The sequence below is a fragment of the Balearica regulorum genome, chromosome 31 (genome assembly GCF_011004875.1).
Source record: "Balearica regulorum gibbericeps isolate bBalReg1 chromosome 31, bBalReg1.pri, whole genome shotgun sequence".
NCBI lineage: Eukaryota > Metazoa > Chordata > Aves > Gruiformes > Gruidae > Balearica > Balearica regulorum.
In genome coordinates this window covers 423540-451443 of record NC_046214.1, presented here as the reverse complement: position 1 = coordinate 451443, position 27904 = coordinate 423540, and the positions used below count along the sequence as shown (strand labels likewise).

The following is a 27904-nucleotide window of genomic DNA, read 5'->3' as shown; positions in this document are numbered from 1 at the left end:
TGTTGATGATATTGTTGATTTATTTTTTTTAGTTTTCTTTTTTTTTCACTTGTGATAATGTTGTCTACAAAGAATTTTCATTATTCATACCGATTCTAATTCATTATCTACCTGTCTGATTTGACCCAGAGAAATTGTAAATGAATTTCCACACCCTCTGTGCATTAAAACATTAAAACCAACCCTGCAGTGACATTTCTGACTGAAGGTTATTCCTCTGAACCCTTCTCTGGAGCTGCAGAGGCAGTTCCTGTGTACACAGTCCCTGCACAGCAGATCTGTGACAGAGCTGGCCTCTCAAGAGAGGTTTACCATCAATGGACTTCCATAGACTGGATGTGGTGCAGCACCCAGACACATCTCATGGCATTGGCAATAAGGCAGGTCACCTCTGAGCAGCCTCTATGGCCACATAAGAGCCTCTGTGGGAGGCAGTCAGTGGCAGTGATGTCCCTGAGCTGGGTCTGCCTCCCAGCCTGACCGCATGTCCCTGGCAGAGTCCCCCTGTGACCCCAGGCCCCACAGCCCACTTGCTCTGCAGAGCAGCTCCACCAGCTCAAGGGCTGTGGAGAGCATGGGCAGGGGGTGTAGGAATGGCTGGCCAGGCCAGCACAGATGTGCCCACCTTGAGGAAAGGCTCTGTGGGGAGACGGGATGTCCTGGGAGAAGAGCAGGGCACCATGTGTGTGCAGGGCAGACATGGAAAGAGAAACCCTTGGCTATGGGTGTCAGCTTGGGGCAGGCTGCCCTGCCACTGGGGCAGCGGGAGCTGCCAGAGGAGCCCCAGGGCCAGGACTCTGTGCTGTCCTGGGGAGCAGGACTGGCAGGGGGGCTGCAGGCTGCCTGGAGTGGAGATCTTCTCAGCCTGCCAGCCAGAGAGACACTGTCACTCACCTCCATCTTCTCCATTTCCTGCTGAGGGACCAGCACAGACTGGGATGCTCTGCTCCTCTGGGGAGAGGGCAGGGGAGTGGTGGGAGCTGGGAAGGGGCTGGGATGTCTGGGCTGGGAAGTGCCAGCGAGAGGGAAACACCAATGTACACCTCAGCTGCGTGAGTGTGCAGGGTGGGGGCACACAGCAGTGTCCTCGCACAGCCAGGCCTCCTGGCAGAGACATGAAGCACCAGCAGAGTAGGACCTGCTCTGTGCCCATGTGTGCTGGGCACCCCGGGAAAGCTGCCCCGGGGTCATTGTCACACAGCAGCCAAGAACAACCACCGTCACAAGCACTGGCCTCCCACCCCAGCTCAGAGGGGTTGTTTGTGCCTCCAAAGGGGGACACCGAGTGACCAGGTCACAAGGCCATGTTGGCATCGTACAGACGAGCTGTAAGCATGCACATGGTGTGCGTGTGGTGGGAGGAACCTGAGTGAGCACAAATGCCCACAGCTGTTCCTGGGGACACCATGAAGGTGTGTGGGACACACAGTGTCCCCAAGTTGCTTGACTTAGAGAGTAACGTCCCCTGGGCAACCACCTGCATGCAGCACTGGGACGGGCTTCCTTGAACCCAGGTGCCTGTGTCCATTCCTCATGCCTTGGAGCACCTCAGACGAGTGCAGAGCAGGGCGATACAGCGCAGGGCTGAGGTGCCTCCCAGCCTCCTGACGTGGCAACAGGAGCCCAGCGAGACACTGTGACTGCTGCCATGCACTGCCTCTGTGTCTGCAAGGGAAGGACTCGTGCCTCTGAACACCCCGTGTGCATGAGGAGTGCCTGAGGACAGACAGCTGAGGTGTGGGCACCTCACAGGGCCAAACCTACTGAACCTTGTCAAACCACAGTTGAATGCAGTTCGTTAAATTCCAGCCAACTTACTGAACTCTGTCAAATTATTGTTTTACCTCAACACAACATATTGCTGCTTCTGTCTTTTGAGTGAGGTGCATTCCACTGCTCTGCAACACATACGCAGTCCTGGGCAGGGAAAGCTTTGGGAGTGGGCATGGGGCTCTGTGCAAAACACAATTTTTCATATTTTTTTAATGCTCTTGCCTTACAGATGCTATATAATATATTCACTCCCTTTGAAATATAAAAGAAATTAAGACGACAAGGAAATAATCTAAAGAAAAAAAAATATGTCAATACACTTCTCATTTTTTACAATTCCTCATAGTTTTGTTTTCTTTTAATATTCTGGTCTTTCATGGGATGTGGTGTTCTTTTTCCTTTTTTGAAGGAAACTTGTTTTTTTGAAGGAACTTGTTTTCTAGAACTGGGGTTACTTGTAGGACACAAATGCCTTCAGTCTCAGGGACACAGAAGCTCGGTGCCAGTGTAGATGCCCTGGGACCCCTTGCCCAGCCTCCACCTGCAGCTCCCCAGGGGCTCTGGTCTCCCACAGCTCCTCTCTGACAGCTGCCAGTCCCAGGCAAGCCCCTCAGCTACTCTGGGGCCCCTACGAGTGGCTGTGGGTGGTTTTGGTCAGACAACTGAGATCTGCCTGGAAAGGTGAACAATGGTTTTAGACATTCAAAGAGATGTCAGCACATTTTTATCAGCTGAAACATTTGAGTATTTTTAATGAAATGGCAATGTTTTCCCACCAAGCCAGCATGGGGATTTCCATTCTCTGTCTAAAGCATTTCTTGTAGGACTACACCTTGTGGAAGGTGGACATCACTAGATGCAGCTTGGCCATGGCATACAGTCCAGGAGAGTGTTTTCATAGAATCATAGTACTATAGAATGGGTTGGGTTGGAAGGGACCTTAAAGGTCATGTTGTTCCAACTCCGCTGCTGCGGGCAGGGACACTCTCCACTAGACCAGGTTGCCCAAAGCTCCATCCAACCTGACCTTGAACACTTCCAGGGATGGGGCATCCAGAACTTCTCTGGGCAACCTGTGCCAGGGCCTCACCACCCTCATAGTGAAGAATTTCTTGCTAATATATAATCTAAATGTACACTCCCTTAGTTTAAAGCCATTACCCCTTGTGCTATCACTACACTCCCTGACAAAGGAGTCCTTCTCAATCCTTCCTGTGGGCCTCCCTTAGGTATTGGAAGGCTGCTATAAGGTCTCCCCGGAGCCTTCTCTTCTCCAGGCTGAACAAGCCCAACTCTCTCAGTATGTCTTCACAGGAGACATGCTCCAGCCCTCTGATCATCTTTGTGGCCTCCTCTGGACTCGCTCCAACAGCTCCATGTCTTTCTTGTACTGGGGCCAGCAGAGCTTGATGCAGTACTGCAGATGGGGTCTCACAAGACCAGAGTAGAATGGGAGAATCCCCTCCCTTGGCCTGCTGGTCACGCTGCTTTTGATGCAGCCAAAAACACGGTTGGTTTTCAGGGCTGCAGGCATGCCTTGCTGGCTCATGTTGAGCTTTTCATCAACAAACACACCTACATCCTTCTGCGCAGGGCTGCTCTCAATCCATTCTCTGCCCAGCCTGTAGTTGTACTTGAGATTGCCCTGACCCATGTGCAGGACCTTGCACTTGGCTTTGCTGAAGTTCATGAGGTTCGCAGGGGCCCACCTCTCGAGCCTGACACATTCCCTGTGGACGGCATCCCATACCTCCAGCGTGTTGACCACACCACACAGCTTGGTGTCGTCGGCAAACTTGCTGAGGGTGCACTCGATCCCACTGTCCATGTTGCCAACAAAGATGTTAAACAGTTCCAGTCCAAACACCGACCCCCAAGGAATGCCACTTGTCACTGATCTCCACTTGGACATGGAGCATTGACCACAACGCCTTGAGTGCGACCATCCAGCCATTTCCTTATCTACTGAGTGGTCCCTCCATCAAATCCATGTCTCTCACATACAGAGACAAGGATGTCATGCGGGATTGTGTCAAATGCTTGGACACAAGTCCAAGTACATGTCTGTCACTCTTCCCTTATCCACCAATGCTCTTACACCATCGTTAAAGGCCACATAACTTGTCAGACACGATTTGCACTTAGTGAAGCCATTTTGGTGGTATCCCAGTGCTGGTTTGACTCCTGGTGCCATGGAGCAGAGTCCCCTTTTGAAAACGAACTCATTCAATGCTTAATCCCGAGGACAGGTTTGGCCGGGGATTAAAAATGCCAGCAATGCCTCAACACACTACCCGCACCTCCACTGCTTATTCCCTCCCCATACAGGGGTTTGGCTGGGAAGGGACCTATGGAGGTCTCTAGCACCGTGGTCTGCTCTGAACAGGGAGAACTTGAGAGTTCAATCATATCGGTCAGTGTTTTCTCCTGAGCCAGCCCATGTCCATGGAACCATCGCAGTAAGAAGGGCGAGAGCCCTGCCTGGCTGGGGGCTGGGGGTAATTCTGAGGTGCCAGCAGTGTGGGAGCTCCCTGGAGCATTGTGTCTGCTGTGGGCATTCCCTCCCCTGTGCAGATGCAGCCCCACACATGGCCCCACACATGGCCCCACGGCCCTGCTGTGCACATCACCTGGGGCAGGGGGTGTTCAGTGGTGGAGAAAAGTCTCCCTTGGCATCATCCCCCACAGCAGCTCTCAGTGCCCCAGCCCCCAGCGGCCCTCCTGCTTTGGCAGCCTCCCCCAGCACCCTGCCCCTGCCCAGTCTGAGCTGCGTCCCAGGTGCTGGTTCCCAGTCAGCCCTGCTCTGCACTTTGCAGGGCTCTGGGCCAGTACAGGGGCTGGGCAGGACTGCCTCTCCTAGCGACACGGGCACTGAGCCCTGCAGGACATGGCAAAGGTCAGCCCTCCCAAGGACCATGGTGAATGGCCAGGGCTGGAAAGGTGGCAGGAGGAGATGGGTCTGGCAGGAGGCTCCTGGGGCAGTTTCTCCTCTCTCTTCATGCAAAAGCAAGCCATGCAGGAGATTTAGATGGAGGGACTCTTCTGGAGGGCCCTCATGGTCATGGGCATGGTCTACATGTTGCCAGGTTCTCCTTTGCATGCTACCTTGATATGTGGGGATCACAAAGGACCCAGGAGAGCCCTTGTCCTCCCTCTGGTCACAGCTGGACCCCAGTCATCCAGCTCAGCCCCAGGTGAGGAGCTTTGTCTGGGAGTGACTTGTAGGGTAAGAGCTGGCAGATGGGTTGGGGGAGGTTGTCCCAAGAACATGTCCTGGTGGTGTGGTGTAACCCGGTAGGCAGCTCAGCCCCACACAGCTGCTCGCTCCCTCCCTCCCTCCCAGCAGGATGGGGAAGAAGATTCCAAAGGGTAAAAGTGAGTGAACTCGTGGGGTAGAGATGAAGGCAGTCTCACGAGTAAAGCAAAAGCTGCGCACACATGCAAAGCCAAGTCAGGAATTCATTCACCACTTCCCAGCAGCAGGCAGGTGTTTAGCCCTGGGCAGGAAAACAGGGCTTCATCAAGAGTAACAGTTGCTTGGGAAGACAGAAGCCAGATTCCAAATGTCCCCCCTTTCTTCCTTCTTCTCCAAAGCTTTTTTTGCTGAGCATGATGTCATGTGGTCTGGAATATCCCTTTGGTCAGTTGGGGTCAGATGTTCCAGCTGTGTCCCCTCCCAACTCCTTGCCCACCCCCAGCCTACTTGCTGGAGGGGCAGGGTGAGAAGCAGAGAAGGCCTTGATGCTGTGTAAGCACTGCTCAGCGACAGCTAAAGCAAGGGTGTGTTATCAGGACTGTTTTGGTCACAAATCCAAAACACAGCACCATGCAAGCTACTGTGAAGAAAATCTTCCTAGCCACAATGAGTACAGGCAGATACTGTGACGTCATCAAGCACATCACAAACGTGATGCAAATGACGGCTCTGGATGGGGTAGAGGTAAGAAAAGCCAACTTGATTGGGCTGTGTCTTGTGCAGTCACCTCGTTACAGCAAAGAGCTTTGTCAGGAGCAGGCAGGCCGGCATCATGAGGTCATCAAGAACACCAGGTATGAAAGCTGGAGGCAGATGACTCGGCCCCTGCTGAGGCCCTGCCCTGGGGTGAAGCCACCTGTACACAACACGGGAAATGGTGGGGCATGGCATGAGAACTGCCAGAGGTGACAGTGTGAGAAGGGAACACAGGTGCAGGCAGCACCGTGTGTCCTGGCTGGGTCTCACAGGAGGTTGAAGAGCAGAGACGTGAGAAGTGACCAGACTGCAGAGATAACTGAAGGGGAGCATCAGGGATCTTGTTGTCGGTCAAGTCTTGCAAGGCCTGCAGTGCCCTGGGGAGCCACCAGAGAGGCCATTGAAGGGCCAGGTGACCTCGGCAATGGTATAGGAACTAGCCAAGCTGGGGATGGGAACAGCAGCCTTGGGATCAATGGGGGAGAAGAAATTGGTAAGGGTTGTTCAGTGGGGAGGAGAGTGGGGCAGAGAAAGGGAGGGATCCAAGTGCACTGGGAGGAAGAATCGTGTGGAAGGGGAGAGGCGAGGGATGCAAGGAGCCAGCTGCATGTGGGACAGGGCCAGGTCAGTGCTGGTTCAGCCCAACCCTGTGTCTGATCACTGTGTTCTGTCCTGCCTTCTTCTTAAACTCTGCTCCTGGCTGTTTGCTGTGTGACTCTTCTCACCAGTGTGTGTCTGTTTGGGGGTGAAGATATGTACGTGCTTCTCTGGCCAGGTCAAGTGAGGCAGGCTGGAGGAGGAGGACAGCAGGATGTGGAGAGACCCAGGGCTGGAGCAGCTGGGTGAGGAATGGCCCCAAGGCTGTGCAGGGCACCTGGGCAGACGCAAAGCCCAGGCCCACACTGGAGGGACTGTGGCTGTGTCTGTTCTGGGCAATCGCTCACCTTGGGGTGGGTCCAGTCACTGCCCACCACAGAGATCTGCAGACAGCTGCAGATTCCCCTCTGGGGGGATGGCCTCTGCACTGTCACATGTGCCACATACTGGGTATGTTCCTCAATGACCACTAACGATCTCCATTCTCACCACACTCCAATGGTTTAGTCCACAATTGACCCCTTGGTCTCTAACAGCTACCGAAGTGACAGTGAGCTTTTCTCTCCAAAACGCAAGGAGAAACAGGCCCTTTTTGAGTGAAATTCCTTGGGTCTGATGTTGACATCAGCTTTGGAAGAAGAGCTCAATCGTGAGGAACTGAATTGAGGAGATGCCACTTTATTACAGAGGTGCCCTCTGACCCAGGACCCCTTTTATTCAGGTGAGACAGAGCAAGTTCATTCCTCAGTAGAAGTTAGATGAATCTAAACATTTGCTTAGGAATATAAGAGACAGAGAATAAAAAAACCACAGATAATACTGACGATAATGAAGCAAACAAACTAAAGGCCTGCTCTTGGATACCCTGGGAGTCATTTGTGAAGAGAGATAGGAAGTTTATCACAACTGAGGAACTTCCATGAAATCACCTTCCTAATGGCCTCCTTGAGCTCCTCGTTCCTCATGCTGTAGATGAATCTAAACATTTACTTAGGAATATAAGAGACAGAGAATAAAAAAAACACAGATAATACTGACGATAATGAAGCAAACAAACTAAAGGCCTGCTCTTGGATACCCTGGGAATCATTTGTGAAGAGAGATAGGAAGTTTATCACAACTGAGGAACTTCCATGAAATCACCTTCCTAATGGCCTCCTTGAGCTCCTCGTTCCTCATGCTGTAGATGAGGGGATTCACTGCTGGAGACACCACCAAGTAGAGAACTACCACCACCAGGTCCAGGGATGGGGAGGAGATGGAGGGGGGCTTTAGGTGAGCAAATGTGACAGTGCTAACAAACAAGGACACCACGGCCAGGTGAGGGAGGCACGTGGAAAAGGCTTTGTGCCGTCCCTGCTCAGAGGGGATCCTCAGCACGGCCCTGAAGATCTACACAGAGGACAGCACAATGAAAACAAAACAACCAAGTGCTAAAAAGACACTAACCACAATAAGCCCATACTCTCTGAGGTAGGCATCTGAGCAGGAGACTGTGTTGGGTTTGCGTGGCAAGGTTTTGGTAGCGGTGGGGGCTATAGGGGTGGCTCCTGTGAGGAGCTTCTAGAAGCTTCCACGGTGTCTGACAGAGATAATGCCAGCCAGCTCTAAGATGGGCCTGCCCCTGGCCAAGGCCAAGCCAATCAGCGCCTCTGTAATAAAATATTTAAGAAGGGGAAAAAAAAAACAGAAGGGGGGAAGATTTTGCAGCCGGAGAGAGAAGTGTGAAGATGTAACACCAAGGTCAGTGCAGGAGGAGGGGGGAGGAGGTGCTCCAGGCACTGGAGCAGAGATCCCCCTGCAGCCCGTGGTGAAAACCATGGGGAAGCAGGCTGTTCCCTTGCAGCCCGTGGAGAAGAGATGAGGGGGTGTAGAGATTCCACCTGCAGCCTGTGGAGGACCCCACGCCGGAGCAGGTGGAGGCACCCGAGGGAGGCTGTGGCCTGTGGGAAGCCCAGGCTGAAGCAAGTTCCTGGCCGGACTGGTAGACCTGTGGAGAAGGGAGCCCACGCCAGGGCAGGTTTGCTGGCAGGACTTGTGACTCCGTGGGGGACCCACGCTGGAACAGTTTGCTCCTGAAGGTCTGCACCCCATGGAAGAGACCACGCCGGAGCAGTTCGTGAAGGACTGTAGCCCGTGGGAGAGACTCCATTTTGGAGCAGGGGAACGTTGAGAGGAGTTCTTCCCCCGAGGACAAAGAAGCAGCAGAAACTACATGCGCTGCACTGACCGCAACCCCCATTACCCACCCCCTTCCCCCCCCCCCCCCCCCCCCCGTGCTGCTGAGGGGGGAGGAGGTTGAAGCCAGGAGTGAAGTTGAGCCCGGGAAGATGGGAGGGGTGGGGGGAGGTGTTTTAAGACTTGATGTTATTTTTTCTCATTGCTCTATTCTGTTTTGTTTAGTAATAAATTAGATGAATCCCTTTTCTAAGTTCAGTTTGTTTTCCTTGTGACGATAATTAGTGAGTGAGCTCTCCTTGTCCTTATCTCGACCCAAGCCTTTTGTTATATTTCTCCTCCCCATCGTGCTGGGGGAGGGGTGAGCGAGCGGCCGCGTGGTACCTTGCTGCCGGCTGGGCCTAAACCACGACAGAGAGCTTGATGATCTGGGGGATTTCACAGAAGAACTGGTCCACACCATTGCCATGGCAGACTGGTATAGAAAATGTATTGGCCGTGTGCAGCACAGCATTGAGAAACCCACTGCCCCAGGCAGCTGCTGCCATGTGGACACAAGCTCTGCTGCCCAGCAGGGTCCCGTAGTGCAGGGGTTTGCAGATGGCAACGTAGCGGTCGTAGGACATGACAGTGAGGAGGCAATATTCTGCTAATGCCAAGAAGATAAGAGAAAAGACCTGTGCAGCACATCCTGCATAGGAAATGGCCCTGGTGTCCCAGAGGGAAATGGCCATGGATTTGGGAACAGACGTGGAGATGGAGCCCAGGTTGAGGAGGGAGAGGTTGAGGAGGAAGAAGTACATGGGGGTGTGGAGGTGGTGGTGGCAGGCTATGGCAGTGATGATGAGGCCGTTGCCCAGGAGAGCAGCCAGGTAAATGCCCAGGAAGAGCCAGAAGTGCAAGAGCTGCAGCTCCTGTGTGTCTGCGAATGCCAGGAGGAGGAACTCAGTGATGGAGCTGCTGTTGGACATCTGCTTTCTCTGGGCACTGACACCTGTCCAAGGAGGAAAACTCAGTGAAGAGCTAGGGGATACTTCTATGAGGAAGAGACTTAGTGATGAGTGAGGAGAGCTGGCTAGTCCATCAGCCCTGGTCTCAGCTGCCCTGTGCTGGCACCTCTTTGAGCTGCAGGATGATCGCACCCGTACATCCACCCCGCAAAAGGAACTGGGCACTGCTGAGAGCAGAGGAATACATTTCCCAAGTGCAGATCTCCAACCCCCTCAGCCTGTCTCACTCTACCTGAGCAGGATCTCAGCCCTCCCCTCCCAGCCAGGAACACAGAGGGCTCTCTGCAGCTGTCTGCAGACAGCCACCCAGCAGCGTTTTCATGGCCTTAGCACTGAGGGGTCTTCTCCATGGGGCTGCTGGAGAACACCGGGATGCCATGGGGGAGGGCAGCCTGCAGCCCAGCAGGACTCCCCAGGGAAAGAGTCAAATGTCCTAAAGATGGGGTGAGCAAAAGGACAGTTGGCTGTCTCCCAGTCCTGCAAAATGCATTGCCCAGAGCTTCCAGTCCAGGTGGGAACAAAGGCAGCATGGACAGGAGGGGAAACCGATAAATGCCCCACTGCTCCTGTCAACAGAGGCAGGATAGACAAATGGATATTCGGGAGTTTCTCCTCATTAGGGACCCTGCAGGAGAAGGAGTGACAGCCTGAACTCCCATGGCCTTGGGGCCATAGGCTGTGCTCCATGGGAGAGGAGACCTGATGGGTGGTGGTGTGTGCTCCAGGGGAGGTTTCTACACTGCAGGGGATGGCAGGGAGGTAGCCAATTCCCCCTCCCACAGTGTTTCTGAGAGTAGCTGCCTCTCCCTCCCTGCCCATGTCTCTGCTGCCTGGAGATGTCCCTGCCAGGAGCTGTTGCTCTGTCCACACCTCTCCTCCCTGTCCCTGCTCACAGAGCCCATCCCACCCTCTGTGTGCTCAGCTCTGCCCTGCAGACCCCTCCTGGCAGCAGGGCACTGCCCAGGGGCACCTCTGTGTGTGCAGAAGCTAAGGAGCTGCTCAGACAAATCCCAGAGATACCACCAAGGTGATGCTGTCGTGCTGTCTTTAGGCTGAGAAGTGCCTTAGGGGACTCTATGAGGTTCCTTGCAGATCTGCCCATCTCTCAGTACAGTGCTCCTGGAGCCTCAGTGTCTAGTTCAAACTCCACAGCTCCATTACTCTTCCCTGACCCCCCTCCTCTCTCCCAGTGCAGAACATGAACTGGACATGAACTGAGGGCCAGGGAAGGAACTTTGGTCTCAAAGAGCAGCTTCATGGACCTTCCTATGGCAAAGCCTTCTCTGGGAATAGTCCCATGGTGAGTTAGATCTCGGATCTCTTAGTGTAACCCTAAAAGTGTCTCAGAGTGTTGTCCACACCTGACAGATCCACTTCCATTCCCACCCAAACTAATAGAATAAACCTTAATGCCATGACTCAGGAATGCACAAACTGAAGAAGGAAACCCTTGCTTTGACTGTCACCTCTTGTCCTGGTTCTGGCAAGGATAGAGTTAATTTTACAAGGAGCCAGGACAGGTAACCCAAGCTGGCTGGGGGCTATTCCATGCCATGTGACGTCATGCTCACCATAAAAGGGGGGCTAGTCCGGTAGGGGAGGGGGCAGTGCAGTTTAAGCAAGGTTCCGGGAGGAGCTGAGTGCCTGATCCGTTGGTCGGTCGTTGGTTCGGTAAATTGTTCTCTATTATCACCCATTGTTAATATTTGTTATCAGCACTGTTTTTCCCTCTCCCTTGTTGTTCCAGTAAACTGCCCTTATCCCAACCCTCAAGGCTTTGCCGTTGTTTTTCTGTTCTCTTCCCCAGCCCGCCGGGGGAGGGGTGAGCAAGCGGCATGTGGCACTTAGCTACCGGCTGGGGCTAAACCACTTCACTGAGCTTATCAGCAAAGCTGGTGGTGCCTCTGTGAAAACATATTTCAGAAAGGGCACAAGTGCCAGAGCGAGACAGGAGTAAGGTGGTGGTGGTGGGGGGAAACAGTGAGAAAAAAAACCTGCAGACAGCAAGGTCAGTGAAGAAGCAGAGGGTGGAGGTGCTGCAGGCACCAGAGCAGAGATTCCCATGCAAATCATGGAGAAGTCCATGGTGAGGCAGGCTGACCCCCACCAGCCCATGGAGGTTAATGTTGGAGCAGATACTCACCTGCAGCCCTTGGAGAACCCCATTCCAGAGCAGGTGGTTGCCCCCTAAGGAGGCTGTGACCCTGTGGGAAGCCCATGCTGGAGCAGGCTCCTGAAGGACTTCTGACCCATGGGGGACCCACCTTCCACTAGACCAGGTTGCTCAAAGCCCCATCCAACCTGGCATTGAACACTTCCACGGATGGGACATCCACAGCTTCTCTGGGCAACCTCTGCCACTGTCTCACCATCCTCACCAGATAAAATTTCTTCCTTAAGATCAATCTAAACCTGCCCTCTTCCAGTTTAAAAGTGTTGCCTCTTGTCCTATCACTACAGGCCCTGGTAAAAACTCTCCCTCTTCCCGTAAGCCTGCCCTATGTACTGTCTGCCTGCAATAAGGTCTCCTGTCACAAATCCTGATCCAGAGTCCTGCCGACTACACCAATTTGTCACAGATGAGTGGTTTAGATCAATTAAAGAACCACCACCAGAAGTATCCGCAAAAGTGGTTTTACTGCAACTTAACAAATTTGGATGGCAAGGATCACTCTATTCCTTACTGCACAGAGGATATAACAATGATTCACAGTTACCAAAACAGAATCAAAGTCACCAATACAAAATCTTAGTGCACTGTTACACAAGGTTAAGCATGATATCAGTCACTTAGCAAAGATCTGCAGTGGGTAAGAGGTCTCAGCCTCGAGGAGTAACCTTGAGAAGTGTCCCAGCTCAAGGAGAGATCACCGCTGGGCAGCCAGCTGCTTAGCAGGGAGAGCTCCAAGAAGATACCCTTAGGCTGCCATATTTATGGAATAAAGTGGTTGGATCGTAGTCAAATTCCATGTGATGGGAAAGGCATGCATGAGACTCCTTGTACCCACAACTTTGTTCTTTGAAAATGAGTCTTGGAGGAACCACCTGTTACTCATGTCTTAATCACATGATGTGTGTTCCAGTTTCCGAGCCCATATACATCAATGCTCACCATGTCCCTCTGCTCCTGTTTTCCGAGAACAGACTGGAACTAGAGAAGTTGTTGGCCAGGTTACACCTGGGCCTTTACCTCCTTTGGACCCTGAACCAAATTACTGCTGGTTTAGTCAGGGAGCCCAGTGGATCTGTCACAGGGACTCAGCTTCCTCCCATACCTGCCACAAACCCACAGGTGGTGGGAGTCCTCTTGCCTCAGTTCACCTGTGTGCACATAATACAGTCCTCCAAAGAGTGGAAGAAATCACATGTCCCTCCTGTCTTCAAGAAAGGCAAGAAGAAGGACCCAGGGAGCTACAGGCCAGTCAGCCTCACCTCTCTCCCTGGGAAGGAGATAGAGCAGCTACTCCTGGAAACATTCTTCCAGGCACATTGTACTGGTTTTGGCTGGGATGGAGGTAATTTTCTTCACGGCAGCCCCCATGGTGCTGTGTTTGGGATTTGTCACCAAAACAGAGTTGCCAACACACCGATGTTGTAGCTATTGCTGAACCATGTTTGCACAGCATCAAGGCCTTCTCTGTTCTCTCTCTTCCTCCCCAGTGGGTAAATTGTATTTGTGGGTGAGGGAAGAGCAGGGGATGTCATTCAGCAAGACAAAGATTTACACTGTGTATTGGTGGTGGTGTCCAGGGTTTGGCAGCAGGGGGGATGCAGGGGTGTCCTCTGTGAGAAGACACCAGGGGCTGCCTCCCTGCCAGACAGAGCTGGTTCCAGCAGGCTCCAAGCAGATCCACCAGTGCACAAAAACAAGCCCATCAGTGAAGCTGGTAGGACCTTTACAAAAGCGTATTTAAGGAAGGACACAACTGCCAGAATGGGAGAGGAGTAAGGGAGGAAAAATATAAGAAACAGCCCTGCAAACACCAAGGTTGGTGAAGAGGGAGGGGGAAGAGGTGCTCCAGGCACAAGACAAGATAGTCTCCCGCAGCCCACAGAGAATATCAGAGTACAGCAGGTATTTCCCTGTGGCCCACGAAGAAGACCATGGTGGGGAAAGTAAGCCCTGCAGTCCGTGGAGGACCCAACACTGAAGACTTTGGACAATTCCTGAGAGAATGCTGGATGGAGGACAGCCCATGCTGGAGCAGGTTTGTCTTGAAGGACTGTAGCCCATAGGAAGATCCCCATGGGAAAAGTCTTTGAGGGAAGGAGCAGCAGAGAGGAACTGTTATGGACTGACCACAACCCCCATTCCCCATCCCTCTGCGCTGCTCAGCAGGGAGGAGATAGAGGAGTTGGGAATGAAGGAGTGAGTGAAGTGGAGCCAGGCAGAAAAGGGTGGGAGGAGGCCTTCCATGGGGAAGGAGATAAGGTCTTCCACCAGCCCCACGCTTCTTCCACCCTCAGCCTTTGCAGTTGCACGTGCCTGGTCTGCCCGTTTCCCTTCACCACTGTCACATTTGTACAAGGCCCACAGACATCTTGGCACGGCCAGTGTAAGCTGGCCTCCACCAAACCTGGAGCCCACCTGGCCTTGGGGTCAGGGAGGAGCCAGGTCCCCTCTGCTCAGGGCTGGGCACAGCTTTCCCCTGGGAACCTCCCTGAGGAGCACTCCTCCTGGGTGCCAGCCTGTGGCCTGGCACGGGTGGCACAGGGACCAGGGCTGCTGGGGCAGGGCTGAAGTAGCTCAGCTGGGAGAGCGTTAGACTGAAGATCTAAAGGTCCCTGGTTCAACCCCGGGCTTCAGCAATCATTTTCTCCCTTAGGTTTTTGCAGAGTCGCCTGCCTTCCTCCAGCCTGCCCCAGCCCTGCTTGCTCCTTCACCTCTTGCCAGAGCACTGTCCCAGCTCTGTAGCTGCAGACCTGCAGCTCAGAAGGAGCCTTCCTCCAGCACCACGAGTCCCCAGCCTCCCCCTGGGCAGGACTCTCCATTCAGTGCTCCTCTGGGGTGGTCTCCAGCTCTCCCTCCTTCCCTGCTCCACAGGGATCAAGGTCTCTCCACTGCACGGTCTCTGCAAAGACCCTGTCTCTCTCCTCTTTGTCATTCTCCATGGTGCACAGACTGCTCCTCTCCTCACACCCCCCTTCACCTGGTTCTCAGTTCCCAGACCAGAGGCCACTGTCCCCCCACTCCCAGGCAGAGGCACTCCCTGGAGCTGAGGCCTGAATGGCAGCATCCTTCCTCTGGAGGTCTGTCGCAGCGAGACCTCTGATGTGCCCAGGACAGCTGACCAAGCCGTGCTGAGGATCACCCACTGCAGTGCATGGGCCGTCATGTGTAGTCACACGCTGGCCTGAGCAGAGTTTCTTGCCCCCTCCCCTTGACCCGCCTGCTGCAAGGACTGATGAAACACCTCTGTGCTCCTCTCTGGGCATCAGCCCCAGGGAGAGGGAAGCCTGCCCTTCACCCCACCTCCAGGGATGCTGCGGGGAGGGGGGTGCAGGGGGAGGCCCCATGTCCCCATGTCCCCCCACCGCACACCCTGGGGTGCCATCAGAGCCTGGGGACACCTCACCCCAGGGAGGGTGTTTCCCTCACCCTGTTGCTCTGCTCCTCCTGTGGAGCTGGGGACAGATGGGAGATAGACGGCTGTTGCCCTGGGTGGCAGAGGAGGCTCAGGCGTTTCCTCCTCTCCATCAAGCCCAGAGTGGGTCAGAGCGTGGGAGCAGCGGCTGCAGCAAGAGCCTCCTTCTGCCCCATTGCCCTGCCGAGACGTGGAAGGGGCAATGCTCTGCAGTGCATCCCTGTGCCAGGATCAGGTCCCCGTGGAGAGGCCGTCCTGACTTCCCCCATCTCAGGAGGCTTCAAATGCTGTTTTCTGCAGAGGGTCCCTGGGCACCCAGGGGACAACAGGGCTGTGCTTGTCATAGATGTGTCATGGCAGGAGAGTGAGTGTCTGTCCTGCTGGCAGGCGTGAAGGGGATGTAGCTCAGCGGCAGAGCGCCCGCTTCGCATGTGGGAGGTCCTGGGTTCGATCCCCGGCATCTCCAAGGGTGCTTTTTCCCTGAGTCCCCAGCCTCAGGCGGGTACAGGCTGGAGCTGGAGCACTCATCCTCTCCAGGCACTGTGGGCCTGCCCTGCCCACCCAGGGCCTGTCTGTGGGGTGAGGAGGGCTGTGTGCGCTGCCTCTGCTGAGCCACCTCCCAGAGGTGCTGGACCTGAGCTCAGGTGGAGATCCCATCCCAGGTGGGAAACACCCCCCCTGTGCCAGCAGCTAGGGGTGTCTGAGCTGGACCAGCCTGGACAGGCCTGTGGGACTCTGTGGAGTGCCGGACTTATCCAGGCTTGTTGGTGCCGAATACAGGGCCGTTATGACCCAGCAGAAGGGGCCCTGGGGGAGTCCAGCCTGGCCGAGAGCAGGGATTGAGCAACTTGCTTATCTTGCGCTGATAACCTGAACAGGGGCAGGAGATGAGCAATTTGTTCATCTTAACAAGATGCAGCGCCTGACGGGTCTGCTCCTTAATCAACTAAGTGACGCCTGGGGTGAGGGGGAGCCTTCACAGCTTGACGTTACTTTGGTAAAACTAAACAGACCACCGCTCCTCTGTACTGAATGCCTTTGTTCTCTGCCACTTCCCCCCCCCAGCCCCGATCAACTGCACAACAAGCCTTGTTAAGGGCCAATCGACACACAATACCTGACTTAGTCCCACCTCGCCAAAAGTATAAATCTGGCATTTAGAATCCTCTTTTCTGAGGACGAGAACTCCAACTATCCGGACGGGTCGACGGGCCTGGACCTCTCTCCTCCCCAAGCAGGGACGCCTCTTTGGTAAGACTTGCGCCTCCGATTATGTCGGATGTTACCCCGGGAAAACCATCATTAACAAAAGCGCTGAACTATTAACTTGAGCTCAAAATCGTTGCAGTTAGTGCATTTATCAACGGCAATTCTGAACTTTTATATCTGTCGCTTCAATAAATTACCTATTTTTCTTTTCAACTTTGCGAAACTGTTTCAGTGAAAGTCCTTAGTGGGGCTCTGACAGGCAAACGTTGACTCTGATAAGTGGCTACACACATAACCCTTTAGACATAAACTGTTGACCAAGTCTGGGACTAAGACTGGACCTAGCCGCACCTAGGCTCCTCTCTGAGAAGGAGTTTAGAAAGCAAGGGGGTCCTTTCTGAACCTCGTGACTCAACGGGAGGGCCTCCCTCAGCCACACATCAGACTTGTACCTTTTCACGCGACAGTAAAATTGGCGTCATGGACAGGATTGCCATGGATAAACTGCTGCAAAAATATAAGTGTGCACCATCCCAAGCGGGCATAGAATGGGCCCAAAAATTTTGGAAAGATGAGGATAAAGTGATAGAGAGGATAGAACAGTGTAGAAGTGAGCAAAAGATTAAAAAAGGTAAAGGCAAAGGAATTGTTTGTGCAGTGTTGGGGGCTTGTTTATCCTGTGCACAAAGGGAAATTAAAGAGTCCCCTCCCCCCGAACGAATTGCAGATGTAGAATACGCCTCTCTGAAATCAGAAAATGAAGTATTGAAAACTTCATTAACCTTTGAAAAGGAAAAAGGTGAGAAATTGGGAACACGAGTAGATGCCCTCATGATTGAAAACCAAAGCTTAGAAACAGAAAATAAGGAACTTAAAATGCTATTAGCCTCAGCGGAAAGGCGAGAAAAACAACTGCAGGAAAAGTTAAATCTTTTATTGAATCAAATGCCATCCTCGGTCTCGGCTAAACAGATCCGCAAATTAATACACTGTGCAGATCCCGAGACATGGGATGGAGACATCTGGTATGATAACGATAATGATGAACCGGTGGAAGATTTTGATCTTACCCCAGAACCTGTGCCTATACGACCACTGATTAAAACTGAAACTACAAATGAGGGGGATGATGATGTTCGTACTACTGTATGCACTATTCCCTGGTCTCCTGCTGAATTAGCAAAGTTGCAGGAAAAGTATTCCAGGAACCCGGAGGAGTCTGAGATGGAATACGTGTGGCGAGTCTCCCTTACGGGGGGGGGACCGAATTTTACTAAGCGAGGAAGAAGCAGGAGGCTATTGGGGCCCTGGAGTGTTTTTAACCACTACACCAGGCAATCATAATTATTCATTAACGACACGGGCTGCCTACTGGGCTGGCGGCATAGACCCGCAAGAAAGAGGAGATCCCCTTGTTATCAAAACATCAGGATTCTCTGACTTGGCTGTGTCTGTACAAAAGGCAGCCTGCATACAAGCAATGTATGAGAGGGATGTGTTAAGGAAATCCCCAATGCTAGCCCCTATTGACCCAGCAAGGTTAACTCCCCTCATCCGTGGCCTCCCGGACAGCCTAAAGACATATGTAGCTAATGTCCAGGATAGGATCAGAGCCACCGGGGAGGCTAATGCTGTACCTTACCGTGCACCCCGAGTTGGGAGACACAGGGATCAGTCAATTCCCACCTGGAGCGAGTTTGTACAAGAGGTAGTGAATTATGGGCGCCGCATGGGTTGGATTGGACCGACCACTGGGAAACCGCCAGAACCACCCCCTCGACGAGTTCGTCAGGTCCACACCACTAAGCCTAAATCAGAGTTCAAACTAAAGTTTGATAAGGAACGTAATGATCTGTGGCGCAGAGCCTTGGCGATGGGAGTGCCACGACAGTTACTATACAGCACATCCACTGCTGATCTCCGAGCTCTGGTACAATCACTAAGCCAAAGAATTGATTCAGTAGGGGGAAGTCAGACGGCTGGAAATAAATCAATTCCTGTTAGATCCTTGCCCTCAGCCCCACAGCAGGAGCTGATTGATTTAGTAGATACTCAAACAAAAAACTTGCATCCCCGGGGAGGACAGTGAGCCACCCTGCCCGGCAAGTGCTAACTATACAATGGCTCTTTGATAAACACCATGAACCTGTCATTGCTATTCCAGTAGGACCAAGGAGAATTTTTACATATTTCCTCATTGATACGGGTGCTCAAATGTCAGTAATCACCAAGGAGACCGCGGAATGCCTAAATGTGAAACCCGGTCGCCGTAAGGTAAAATTTACAGGGATTGATGGAATCGTAAAGGAATGCCCCACAGCAAAAATCGCCTTGTGGCTCCCAGGCGAGAGCAAATTGACCCGCACTGAAGTACTGGTCGGTGCTGCAAACACCAACATATTGGGATTTGATGTGTTGTATGGCAGAGTGTGGAAACTCCCCGATGGGTCAGTCTGGAGTTTCGCCGGATGAGGTGATGGAGAAATAGCATGGCTTGAAGAGGATGAAACTAAAGCTATAAACTTATTAGAGATGTCTATATCTCTACCCCCATCAAGAATTACTAATGTAAAGCAGTATCCCCTGCCAGCAGCCACACATTCGGGCATTGACGGGGTGGTAACAGATTTAGAAAAAAGAGGTATTATCACTCGCACACACTCCCCCTATAATTCTCCTGTCTGGCCAGTAAAAAAGCCAAATGGACAGTGGCGGCTTACAATTGATTATAGGCGATTGAATGCCAATACTGCACCTTTAACAGCAGCCGTACCAAACATTGCAGAATTAGTAACCCAAATTCAGGGAGCATCGCACCCATGGATGGCAACTTTAGATGTCAAAGATATGTTCTTTATGATCCCACTCCAAGAACACGATAAAACCCAATTCGCTTTTACCTGGAAAGGGGTACAGTACACCTTTAATAGGCTGCCTCAGGGATATAAACACTCTCCCACCATTGCTCACAATGCTTTGGCGAATGTTTTATCAGAAATTCCCAGCCCACAGGGTGTCACGATCTATCAATATATTGATGACATACTGATAGGAGGAGAAAACTCAGAGGAAGTCGGGCATACCATGGAAGGTATACAAGAAAAATTGATGACTTTGGGACTAGACATTCCCCCATCCAAGTGTCAGGGACCTGCCCAGGAGGTTAAGTTCCTGGGAGTTTGGTGGATTAAAGGAGCCGCCTCTGTTCTCCCTGACACCCTGGAAAAAATAGAGCATGGGCAGAATCCATCTAGCATAAAGGAGTTACAGCAAGTTCTGGGAACCTTAGGCTATTGGCGCAAACATATCCCTGGTTTTTCTATTATTGCCCGTCCCTTATACAATCTGCTCAGGAAAGGTAAATCATGGGAATGGACTAAACAGCTAGGCCCCTTACACCCGACTGACCCTATCCACGTAGAGTGGGGATTCAGTGAACATGGTTCCCATTGTAACCTATGGCAAAAGGGACCAGAAGGGCCAGAGAGACCGCTAGAGTTTAGCTCCCATTCTTTCAATGACACTGAAATGAGATATTCAGACCTTGAAAAAGGCTTGCTATCCTTAGTGCGAGCAGTGAAAAAAGTGGAACAGATAAGAAAAGAACAGAGTGTGATCATTCGGGGACCTTTCCGTCTTCTGGATATAGTTCGGAAGGGTACGGCACCACCTGCAGGCATTGCCCAGAAGCCTACAGTCCGTAAATGGTACGCCTACCTGGAAAGTATCAATGACATCATGCCTATTACGGAAGGCAGCATTAAAGTATCTAAATTGCAGAAAGATATAGACAGCACATTGTTATTCCAAACTCCATCAAGCAAACAATCTCCAATTCAGGAGGCACCTCCTCTGAAGGAAGGCAGTGACCTTAAAGGGGTATGGTTCACTGATGCGTCATCTTACAGGCAAAACAATGAGTGGAATTATAAGGCTGTGGCACTGGAAGTGGCCACAGGGGAAAAGTTAAGCGAAACAGGTAAAGGAAGTGCACAAGTAGGGGAGCTTAGGGCAGTCCTACTAGCCGCCCGACATGGTGCCAGCCATATCTACACCGACTCATATGCTGTTTTTAAAGGAGCCACAGAGTGGGTAGGCCACTGGGCAGTCAATGACTGGCAGGTAAACAGAGTCCCAGTCTGGCAAACTGACAGCTGGAAACAATTGCTAGAAATAGGAGAACAAAGGCTGCTGCATATCGGATGGGTGAAAGGACATGATCGATCAGCTTCTATTGCTGCCCAGTTCAATCAACAAGTCGATAGCCTCACACGACTACAGAAAATTGATGTCGTGAGTAATGAGCATGAATGGGAACGCTTGCTTGAATGGTTGCACATAAAACGAGGCCACACTGGGCGAGCCGATTTGTATCGAGAAGGTATAGCCCGAGGATGGCCCATATCAGTAAAGCTGTGTGAGCAAGTAGTAACTGCCTGTTCACAATGTCGTCTGCGACTTAACAAAGATCATCCAAGTAAAGCACCTCCCCTGCATATCCGGGACAAGAAAACACTGTGGCACACCTGGCAGATTGACTACATTGGCCCACTACGACCCTCAGGGGGTAAAAAATACATACTGGTGGGAGTGGAAGTCATTTCAGGAGTTACCATGGCTACAGCTGTCACAGCTGCCACTGGTGAAAACACAGTCCATAGTCTGAAGGAATGGTTTAGTACACTTCCCCTTCCTGAAGAGATTCAAAGTGATAACGGGTCACATTTTTCAGCTACAGTAGTACAAGACTGGGCAAAGGAAGAAGGCATCCGGTGGGTATTCCATACTCCTTACTACCCCCAAGCCAATGGTATCGTGGAGCGAACAAATGGCTTGGTCAAGCGATTTGCTAAAACTCGTGAATCTGGATGGCATCTACGACTGTCCAGTGCCATCTATCAATTAAACAATAGATGGAGCGGAGACGGTTGCCCAAAAATGAAAGCTTTTTGTGCTTCTGCCACAACTTTAGTGCCAAAGGCAGATGTAAAATCTGGGGAATACCCTACTGGCTTTTATGCAGGCCAGCCTGTGCTGGTTAAAATGCCTCACATTGGGCCAGTGGCAATGGTACTAACAACTCCAAAGAATCTTTATGCTTGGGAAGTGAAAGACAGTTCTGGAAAACTCCATCGAATCAGCACTAGGTGGATAGTACCCACCTTCTAACCTAATATCTGCCGGTCAAATCAAGACCGAGCACTTCTTTTGTGTTCACAGGTACTCCGAATGACAGGAAATTGCACCTGGGATCACGGACTCCCTACACCAATCTAGAGTGCCCCCAAGGGCTACTGATTTTTATTTGTTGCGTATTTCTATTTCTAATTCTCATACTTATCTGGAAACCAAAGTTTTAATATGGCCATGGTTAACAAAACTGTGATATTGTTTGAGGCCGTAGTTGAAATAATTTGTGTGTTTAGTAAAATGTTGGTTTGGAATATATTCCAGGCTTAACTGTGTTTATCATTACTGCTGTTCTGTTTGTACTATTTACTGTTAAGTAGTAACCAAAGTTCTGATTATGAGCCTATTATGTGTAAGTAGTTTTAGGATAAGTTTAATATATATATACGTGTTAGGTATAGTAATTGTGTGTGTGATCCATAGAGACTATGATCGAAGAAGTAAAAGAACCTTAGAGATGTTACAGGACAACACTGCTTTTAAGCTAATGCAAGGATTTTTTAGGATGATGGAGTGGACTCAGAGTACTACTTGCTTAATGATGCCAACAACCCCTGCGGAGGGACTCCCTTTTATGGTGATTCCTCTTGACCTAAGTGGAGCACTGTCTGATCTGTGGAAAAGAAATGACGCTCTAATACAAGACTTAACATGGATGAATGTAGAAAATACTACTTCTTTAAACTATACATATCCCTTGGGCCTTAACCTTAGCAATATATGGGATACCAATTGCACTATGCAATATTGGCCACAGAATCCTTGGATAAACCCACGCAGAGCAGCTGATAACAACAATGTACCTGCAAATGTCAGTTGCACTGAGGTACCTTGGCTTAATCAGCCTCCTCGGCCATTCTGGGGTTTGCCTATTACATTCCAATATAATGTCCCAGTAGAAGCTGAATGGTGTATTGAGTTTCCTTCTAAGTATGGATCTGACTGTGGCCCACAATCTAATAATTTATCTTGCATATGGACCACCACTGATCACAAAAAACGTTTTGAACAATGGGTGAGGAGACCCCAATATACCACGCCATTGGGACCAGACAGGTTATGGAATTGTACTAACAAAATAAATTGCTCCAATATTGATGATTATCTATGGGTATGGTTTGCCTCAGACCTCTATCATGCCTTACGAAGTATATGTCTGTGTCATAATTATAGTGCTCCAATCCCTGGGCCAGCACCAGACTGTAAAAAGGAGGTGACGCCTGGAAACATCACTGTCTGGTCAGTGTACAATTCTGGTAAATGTAGAATCCCTACGAGACATTATAGGAACGGACACTCCACGCGTAGCGTAGTAGAAAACAGTACGTGTACCACTCTAATGTTACCTGCACCACCTGATACCATATGGGTATGTTCTGATGGACTGATATCGGATTACATTCAACCCTATTGGGATGGATTGGAATGCACTTTAGGACTTCCAAGTTTATGTCCTACAATAGCTTTTAATTACACTCAATCATTGATGAAAGTAAGAGGGTACAGAACAAAGAGAAACGTATTACCCCCCACGTCATGGCCAAGTTATTATACACCGGGAATGAGAATAAATTTAGCCATGAAAGCATTCTGGGGTTACTGGACAGTAATAGTTAACAATCGACTTTATATAGAAAATCTAACGTGGCAAGTAGAGACTCTTGCTAATTGGACACGAACTGCCATCGAGGCTAGCAACTCCCAGCTACAAGCAACCTCACAGATGACCTTACAAAATCGATTGGCCTTGGATATACTACTACTGAAGGAGAACGGCGTTTGTGGGTGGCTAAATAACACCTATCCCGATGAAACTTGTTGTGTTTCAATCCCAAATGTGTCTGTTACCTTGCACGAAGCGATGGATGAGATGAGAAAAATTGCAGACCAGACCCGCGAACTCCGTGAGAAAATGAAACCAGGAGACTGGCAGTGGACTGGGTGGATTTCAAAAGTTTTCAGTTGGTTTGGATTAAAAGTGAGTGGATGGATTCAGAATCTAATCCAGTATGCATTAATGTTTATCATAATGATTGTTATTGTTGGAATTGGATTGTCATGTGTGAAAACTATGATAACTAGAGCTGTAACTACACAAGTCAGGATGCTTCAAGTCTGTGATACTGAATATGTCCCTTTAATACCATCCCCTACTGAAAATTATGAGAATGAAAACACGGGAGAGAGAGATGGATCCCTCAACCTGCCTAAATCCAAATTATATGATGTTCCTCTTGGCGAGTTGTGACTAAAGTCACGGGGTGGATAATGTGGAGTGCCGGACTTATCCAGGCTTGTTGGTGCCGAATACAGGGCCGTTATGACCCAGCAGAAGGGGCCCTGGGGGAGTCCAGCCTGGCCGAGAGCAGGGATTGAGCAACTTGCTTATCTTGCGCTGATAAGCACTGGACCTGAACAGGGGCAGGAGATGAGCAATTTGTTCATCTTAACAAGATGCAGCGCCTGACGGGTCTGCTCCTTAATCAACTAAGTGACGCCTGGGGTGAGGGGGAGCCTTCACAGCTTGACGTTACTTTGGTAAAACTAAACAGACCACCGCTCCTCTGTACTGAATGCCTTTGTTCTCTGCCACTTCCCCCCCCCAGCCCCGATCAACTGCACAACAAGCCTTGTTAAGGGCCAATCGACACACAATACCTGACTTAGTCCCACCTCGCCAAAAGTATAAATCTGGCATTTAGAATCCTCTTTTCTGAGGACGAGAACTCCAACTATCCGGACGGGTCGACGGGCCTGGACCTCTCTCCTCCCCAAGCAGGGACGCCTCTTTGGTAAGACTTGCGCCTCCGATTATGTCGGATGTTACCCCGGGAAAACTATCATTAACAAAAGCGCTGAACTATTAACTTGAGCTCAAAATTGTTGCAGTTAGTGCATTTATCAACGGCAATTCCGAACTTTTATATCTGTCGCTTCAATAAATTACCTATTTTTCTTTTCAACTTTGCGAAACTGTTTCAGTGAAAGTCCTTAGTGGGGCTCTGACAGGCAAACGTTGACTCTGATAAGTGGCTACACACATAACCCTTTAGACATAAACCGTTGACCAAGTCTGGGACTAAGACTGGACCTAGCCGCACCTAGGCTCCTCTCTGAGAAGGAGTTTAGAAAGCAAGGGGGTCCTTTCTGAACCTCGTGACTCAACGGGAGGGCCTCCCTCAGCCACATATCAGACTTGTACCTTTTCACGCGACAGACTCCCAGCTGGCGGAATGACATTTCGTACCCTGTCCCTGTCTCCAGGTCTTTTTCCCTCTGCCATCACCACTGCCTTGAGCAGAGGAACCCAGAGCTGCTGAGGTCAGGCACAGCCCTGCAGAGGTGGGACTGCTGGGGCTGGTACCCACCTCTTGTTCCTGGGGCTTTGGTGTCTCCATCCAGCCCATGTTGGTGGGATCAGGGAGACACAGGCCTGTCCAAAGCCATGCACAGGCAGCAAGGGCCAGGAGATGGTGCCTCAGCTGTTCCCCCACCAAAACCACCTGCAACCCAAGTGGGACATGAGACATGGCCTTCCACTGCAGGGTGCTCAGTGCCCCCCAGGAATGGTGGGACCAAATTCAGAGAAACAAGGTATAAAAGTGAAGTACAGAAGAAGGGCGGTGGGGTAGGGATATCTTCTGAACACAGGATGCTTGGTGCCAGTATGGACACTGACCTGTGGACTCAAGCCACCCCAGGTGGGGACCAGGGAGAAGAGCCCAGTGTCTGCCCCATGCCACCTCCCTGCCAGCTCTGCCCTCCCCCAGGGGTAACATTTCTCCCTTACTCTGGCACCTGGCACAGCTTTGCCTCCTCCTCCTCCTCCTCTTCAGGGAGATGAGCCACAGAGCCTGGGGGTGTGTGAGGGGGCAGCACACCTGAGCAGAAAGAGCCCGTTTCAGGGTGTTTTGGGGCCTGAACAGTCTGGCCCTGCGGGCTGGGTCTGTTCTCTGCAGCAATGTGGGATCATCACTGTACCCCAGATCTATGCTTGCTCCTGCAGCAGCTCCCCAGGACCTACACAAGGGGCCTGATGGTGAGACCCCCAGCCCTCTGCACTGCTGCCCCACGCTGGGCAGAGCACGGCTGTGGAAAGTCCACAGGAGTGGAGAGTTGCAAGGGTGACACCCCCAAGGTCATCATCATGGGTGACACACATGGACACTGCAAACACAGCCTCCATCCCCGGGAAAAGTCCAACCAGGAAAGGTTACAACCCTGCATCTCCACAGGGCCATGGACTGCCAGGAGGAAAGCTCTAGGGACCAGGGCAGAGGAGGCTGTAAGCCTGGGCTCCTCCTCCACCCCCTAAGAGTCACTCAAGAGGTGGAGGAGCTCCCAGCAGGGAATGACGCAATGCTGCCATGGATGATGCTCTTGGAGACAGCTGCCTCCTCCCCTCTTCTGCTCTAGGGCCAGATCCTGCTGTTTGCAGTGCTACCCACCTGGGGCTGCTCCCCTGCAATGGACACCCAACACACCTTCTGGTCTGCAGCAAAGTCCATCAGGGAAGAGGTTGACCAAGCACCAGCAGGACCAGGGAGGGCAGTTTGGGTTTCAGGTTCCTGCCCAAGTGCCAAACCCTTCTCCCTACCCAGCTCCTGCGTGAGTCATTTCTCTGCCCATGGGAGCTGGGGCAGGTGAAAGCCCCAGCCCGGGGAGAGGGACCCTGGCTCAGCTCCCAGCAGGGCTGGCTTTAGGGGAGGGACACAAAATACCCTCTGCCATGGAAATGTGCCCAAATTAGCATCCGCCCAGACAGGACCTTCTCCAGAGCAGGGGCTGGATGATGGCTTTTGGCAGCAGCCCATGTCTCCTGGGGATCCCTTCTCCCTCCCCTGGACTGTCTCTCCTCTGCCTCCCACAGCACTGAGGGAAAGGTCCCCCCATTGCTCCTGCTCTCATCCCCCCTGCACCTGCACACAGGTACTGCCCCCACACAAACCCTCCCTGACATCCCTGGGAGGCAGCAGGAGGGCAGGGCTGGGGGCTGGAGCGCAGCAGGACCAGGGGCTCCCAGGGCTGCCGTGGGGCCTTACAGTCCCTGCCCAGGAAGGAGGCAGCTCTGGGGAGCTACCAGCACTGCTCCAAGGTCTGTGAGGGCCCAAGGGAGCAGGAGCAGCTCATGGAGACTGGGCACCTGGCAGAGCCAGGGAAGGGGCAATCCCAGCCCCATGTGCCCCAGCAAGTGGCTCTGCACCCTGTGCCAGGACAGTGGGGAGCGGAGCTGCCTCCTAACCCCTGTGGGAGGTGATCCATGGGACGTGATACCCCCTGGGGCTGGATGGGGTGTTCAGGGCACTGCAGCCACCTTAGGGCTCGTTTCTGTGGGGCCAGAGCCCAGTGTCACCCCAACACAGCAGCTCTGTCATGGCCTCTGTGCCACGGGACCAGTGTGGCCCAGGCAGGGCCTGGGGGAAAGAGCAGCTGGGGAACCCCAGGGTGAGGAGATGGGCGCTCCCTCTGGGGTGCATCACGGGACCTTGCAGACAGCCACTTTTGCTGGAAACTGGCTGGCAGGATGGAAATGTCTCTGTCAGCAGGAATATTCCCCAGGGAACATGGGCTCTCGCAGCTCCACAGCCTGAAACCTGAACCCACTGTCCCCAAGACGTGCCCCTTCCTCACCGCCATCTCCTTGTGCTCTGCTCCCCCTGATCAGCCTCAGGGAGACACCCCAACACCTGGGCAGGCAAGCACCAGCTCTGGGTCATACCCCCAAAGGCTTTTAAGAAGAACAAATGTGGAGGCAGGGGGTAAACACAGGAGAATAAAACCAGAGGCAATGCCCGGCTGTTTCTGCTGCCCGTGGGAAAAGGCAGACGGTTCCCTGGTGCTCACGGCTCTCCCAGCTGCACAGACCTCTCCTCCCTCCTGGCTGCACCCAGCTGCACGGCAGGGATGGGCTGTCCTGGCCCGGGGCCCAGGGACTCTTGTGCACTGAGCTCTGGTGTCACAGCCTTGGTGTCCTCAGGGGGATGTGCCAGAGACACCTCGTCAGCATCGTCATAGCCTATGCTCTCCGGGGACAGGGACCAGGCATCTCCCTCAGCTCCAGGGGCCCCAGCACTTCTCTGCGAGCGCAGCTTTGGCCCTGCAGGCAGCAAGGCAGCCCATTGCACATTCGTCCCATGAGGTGCCCCTCCTGGTCTCTACATCACCTTCCCCCCTTCTCCTCACCAGTCCTGAGATGGTCAGATCCCTCTCCCAACCCTGGTCCCCCCAAGGAAAACTCCCAGGGCAGATTCCTCCATCCCAGGATTTTGGGCTTTCAGTATGGCAAGGATTCACCTCTCACAAGGCACAGCACCCCAGGAACCGGCAGCACTATCTTTCCCTCTCACCTCCAGGTGCATTCCTGGGCCCTGCTCCCTCCTCTGGGGCCCTGGGCATTTCCCAGTCTCCCT

The 27904-nt window shown here is 52.2% G+C and overlaps 2 non-coding genes and 2 pseudogenes across 2 annotated transcripts; 3 read left to right on the top strand and 1 right to left on the bottom strand.

Annotated features, from left to right (window-relative positions):
* The window catches only part of LOC142598829 (scavenger receptor cysteine-rich type 1 protein M130-like), a 351168-nt pseudogene that overhangs the window by 231877 nt on the left and 91387 nt on the right, over positions 1–27904 (top strand).
* On the bottom strand, positions 7409–9471 carry LOC142598843 (olfactory receptor 14A16-like; annotated as a pseudogene).
* TRNAF-GAA (transfer RNA phenylalanine (anticodon GAA)) lies at positions 14247–14319 on the top strand. The gene has a single exon. It is a non-coding gene; the product is annotated as a tRNA-Phe (tRNA).
* On the top strand, positions 15490–15561 carry TRNAA-CGC (transfer RNA alanine (anticodon CGC)). Its single transcript has one exon. It is a non-coding gene; the product is annotated as a tRNA-Ala (tRNA).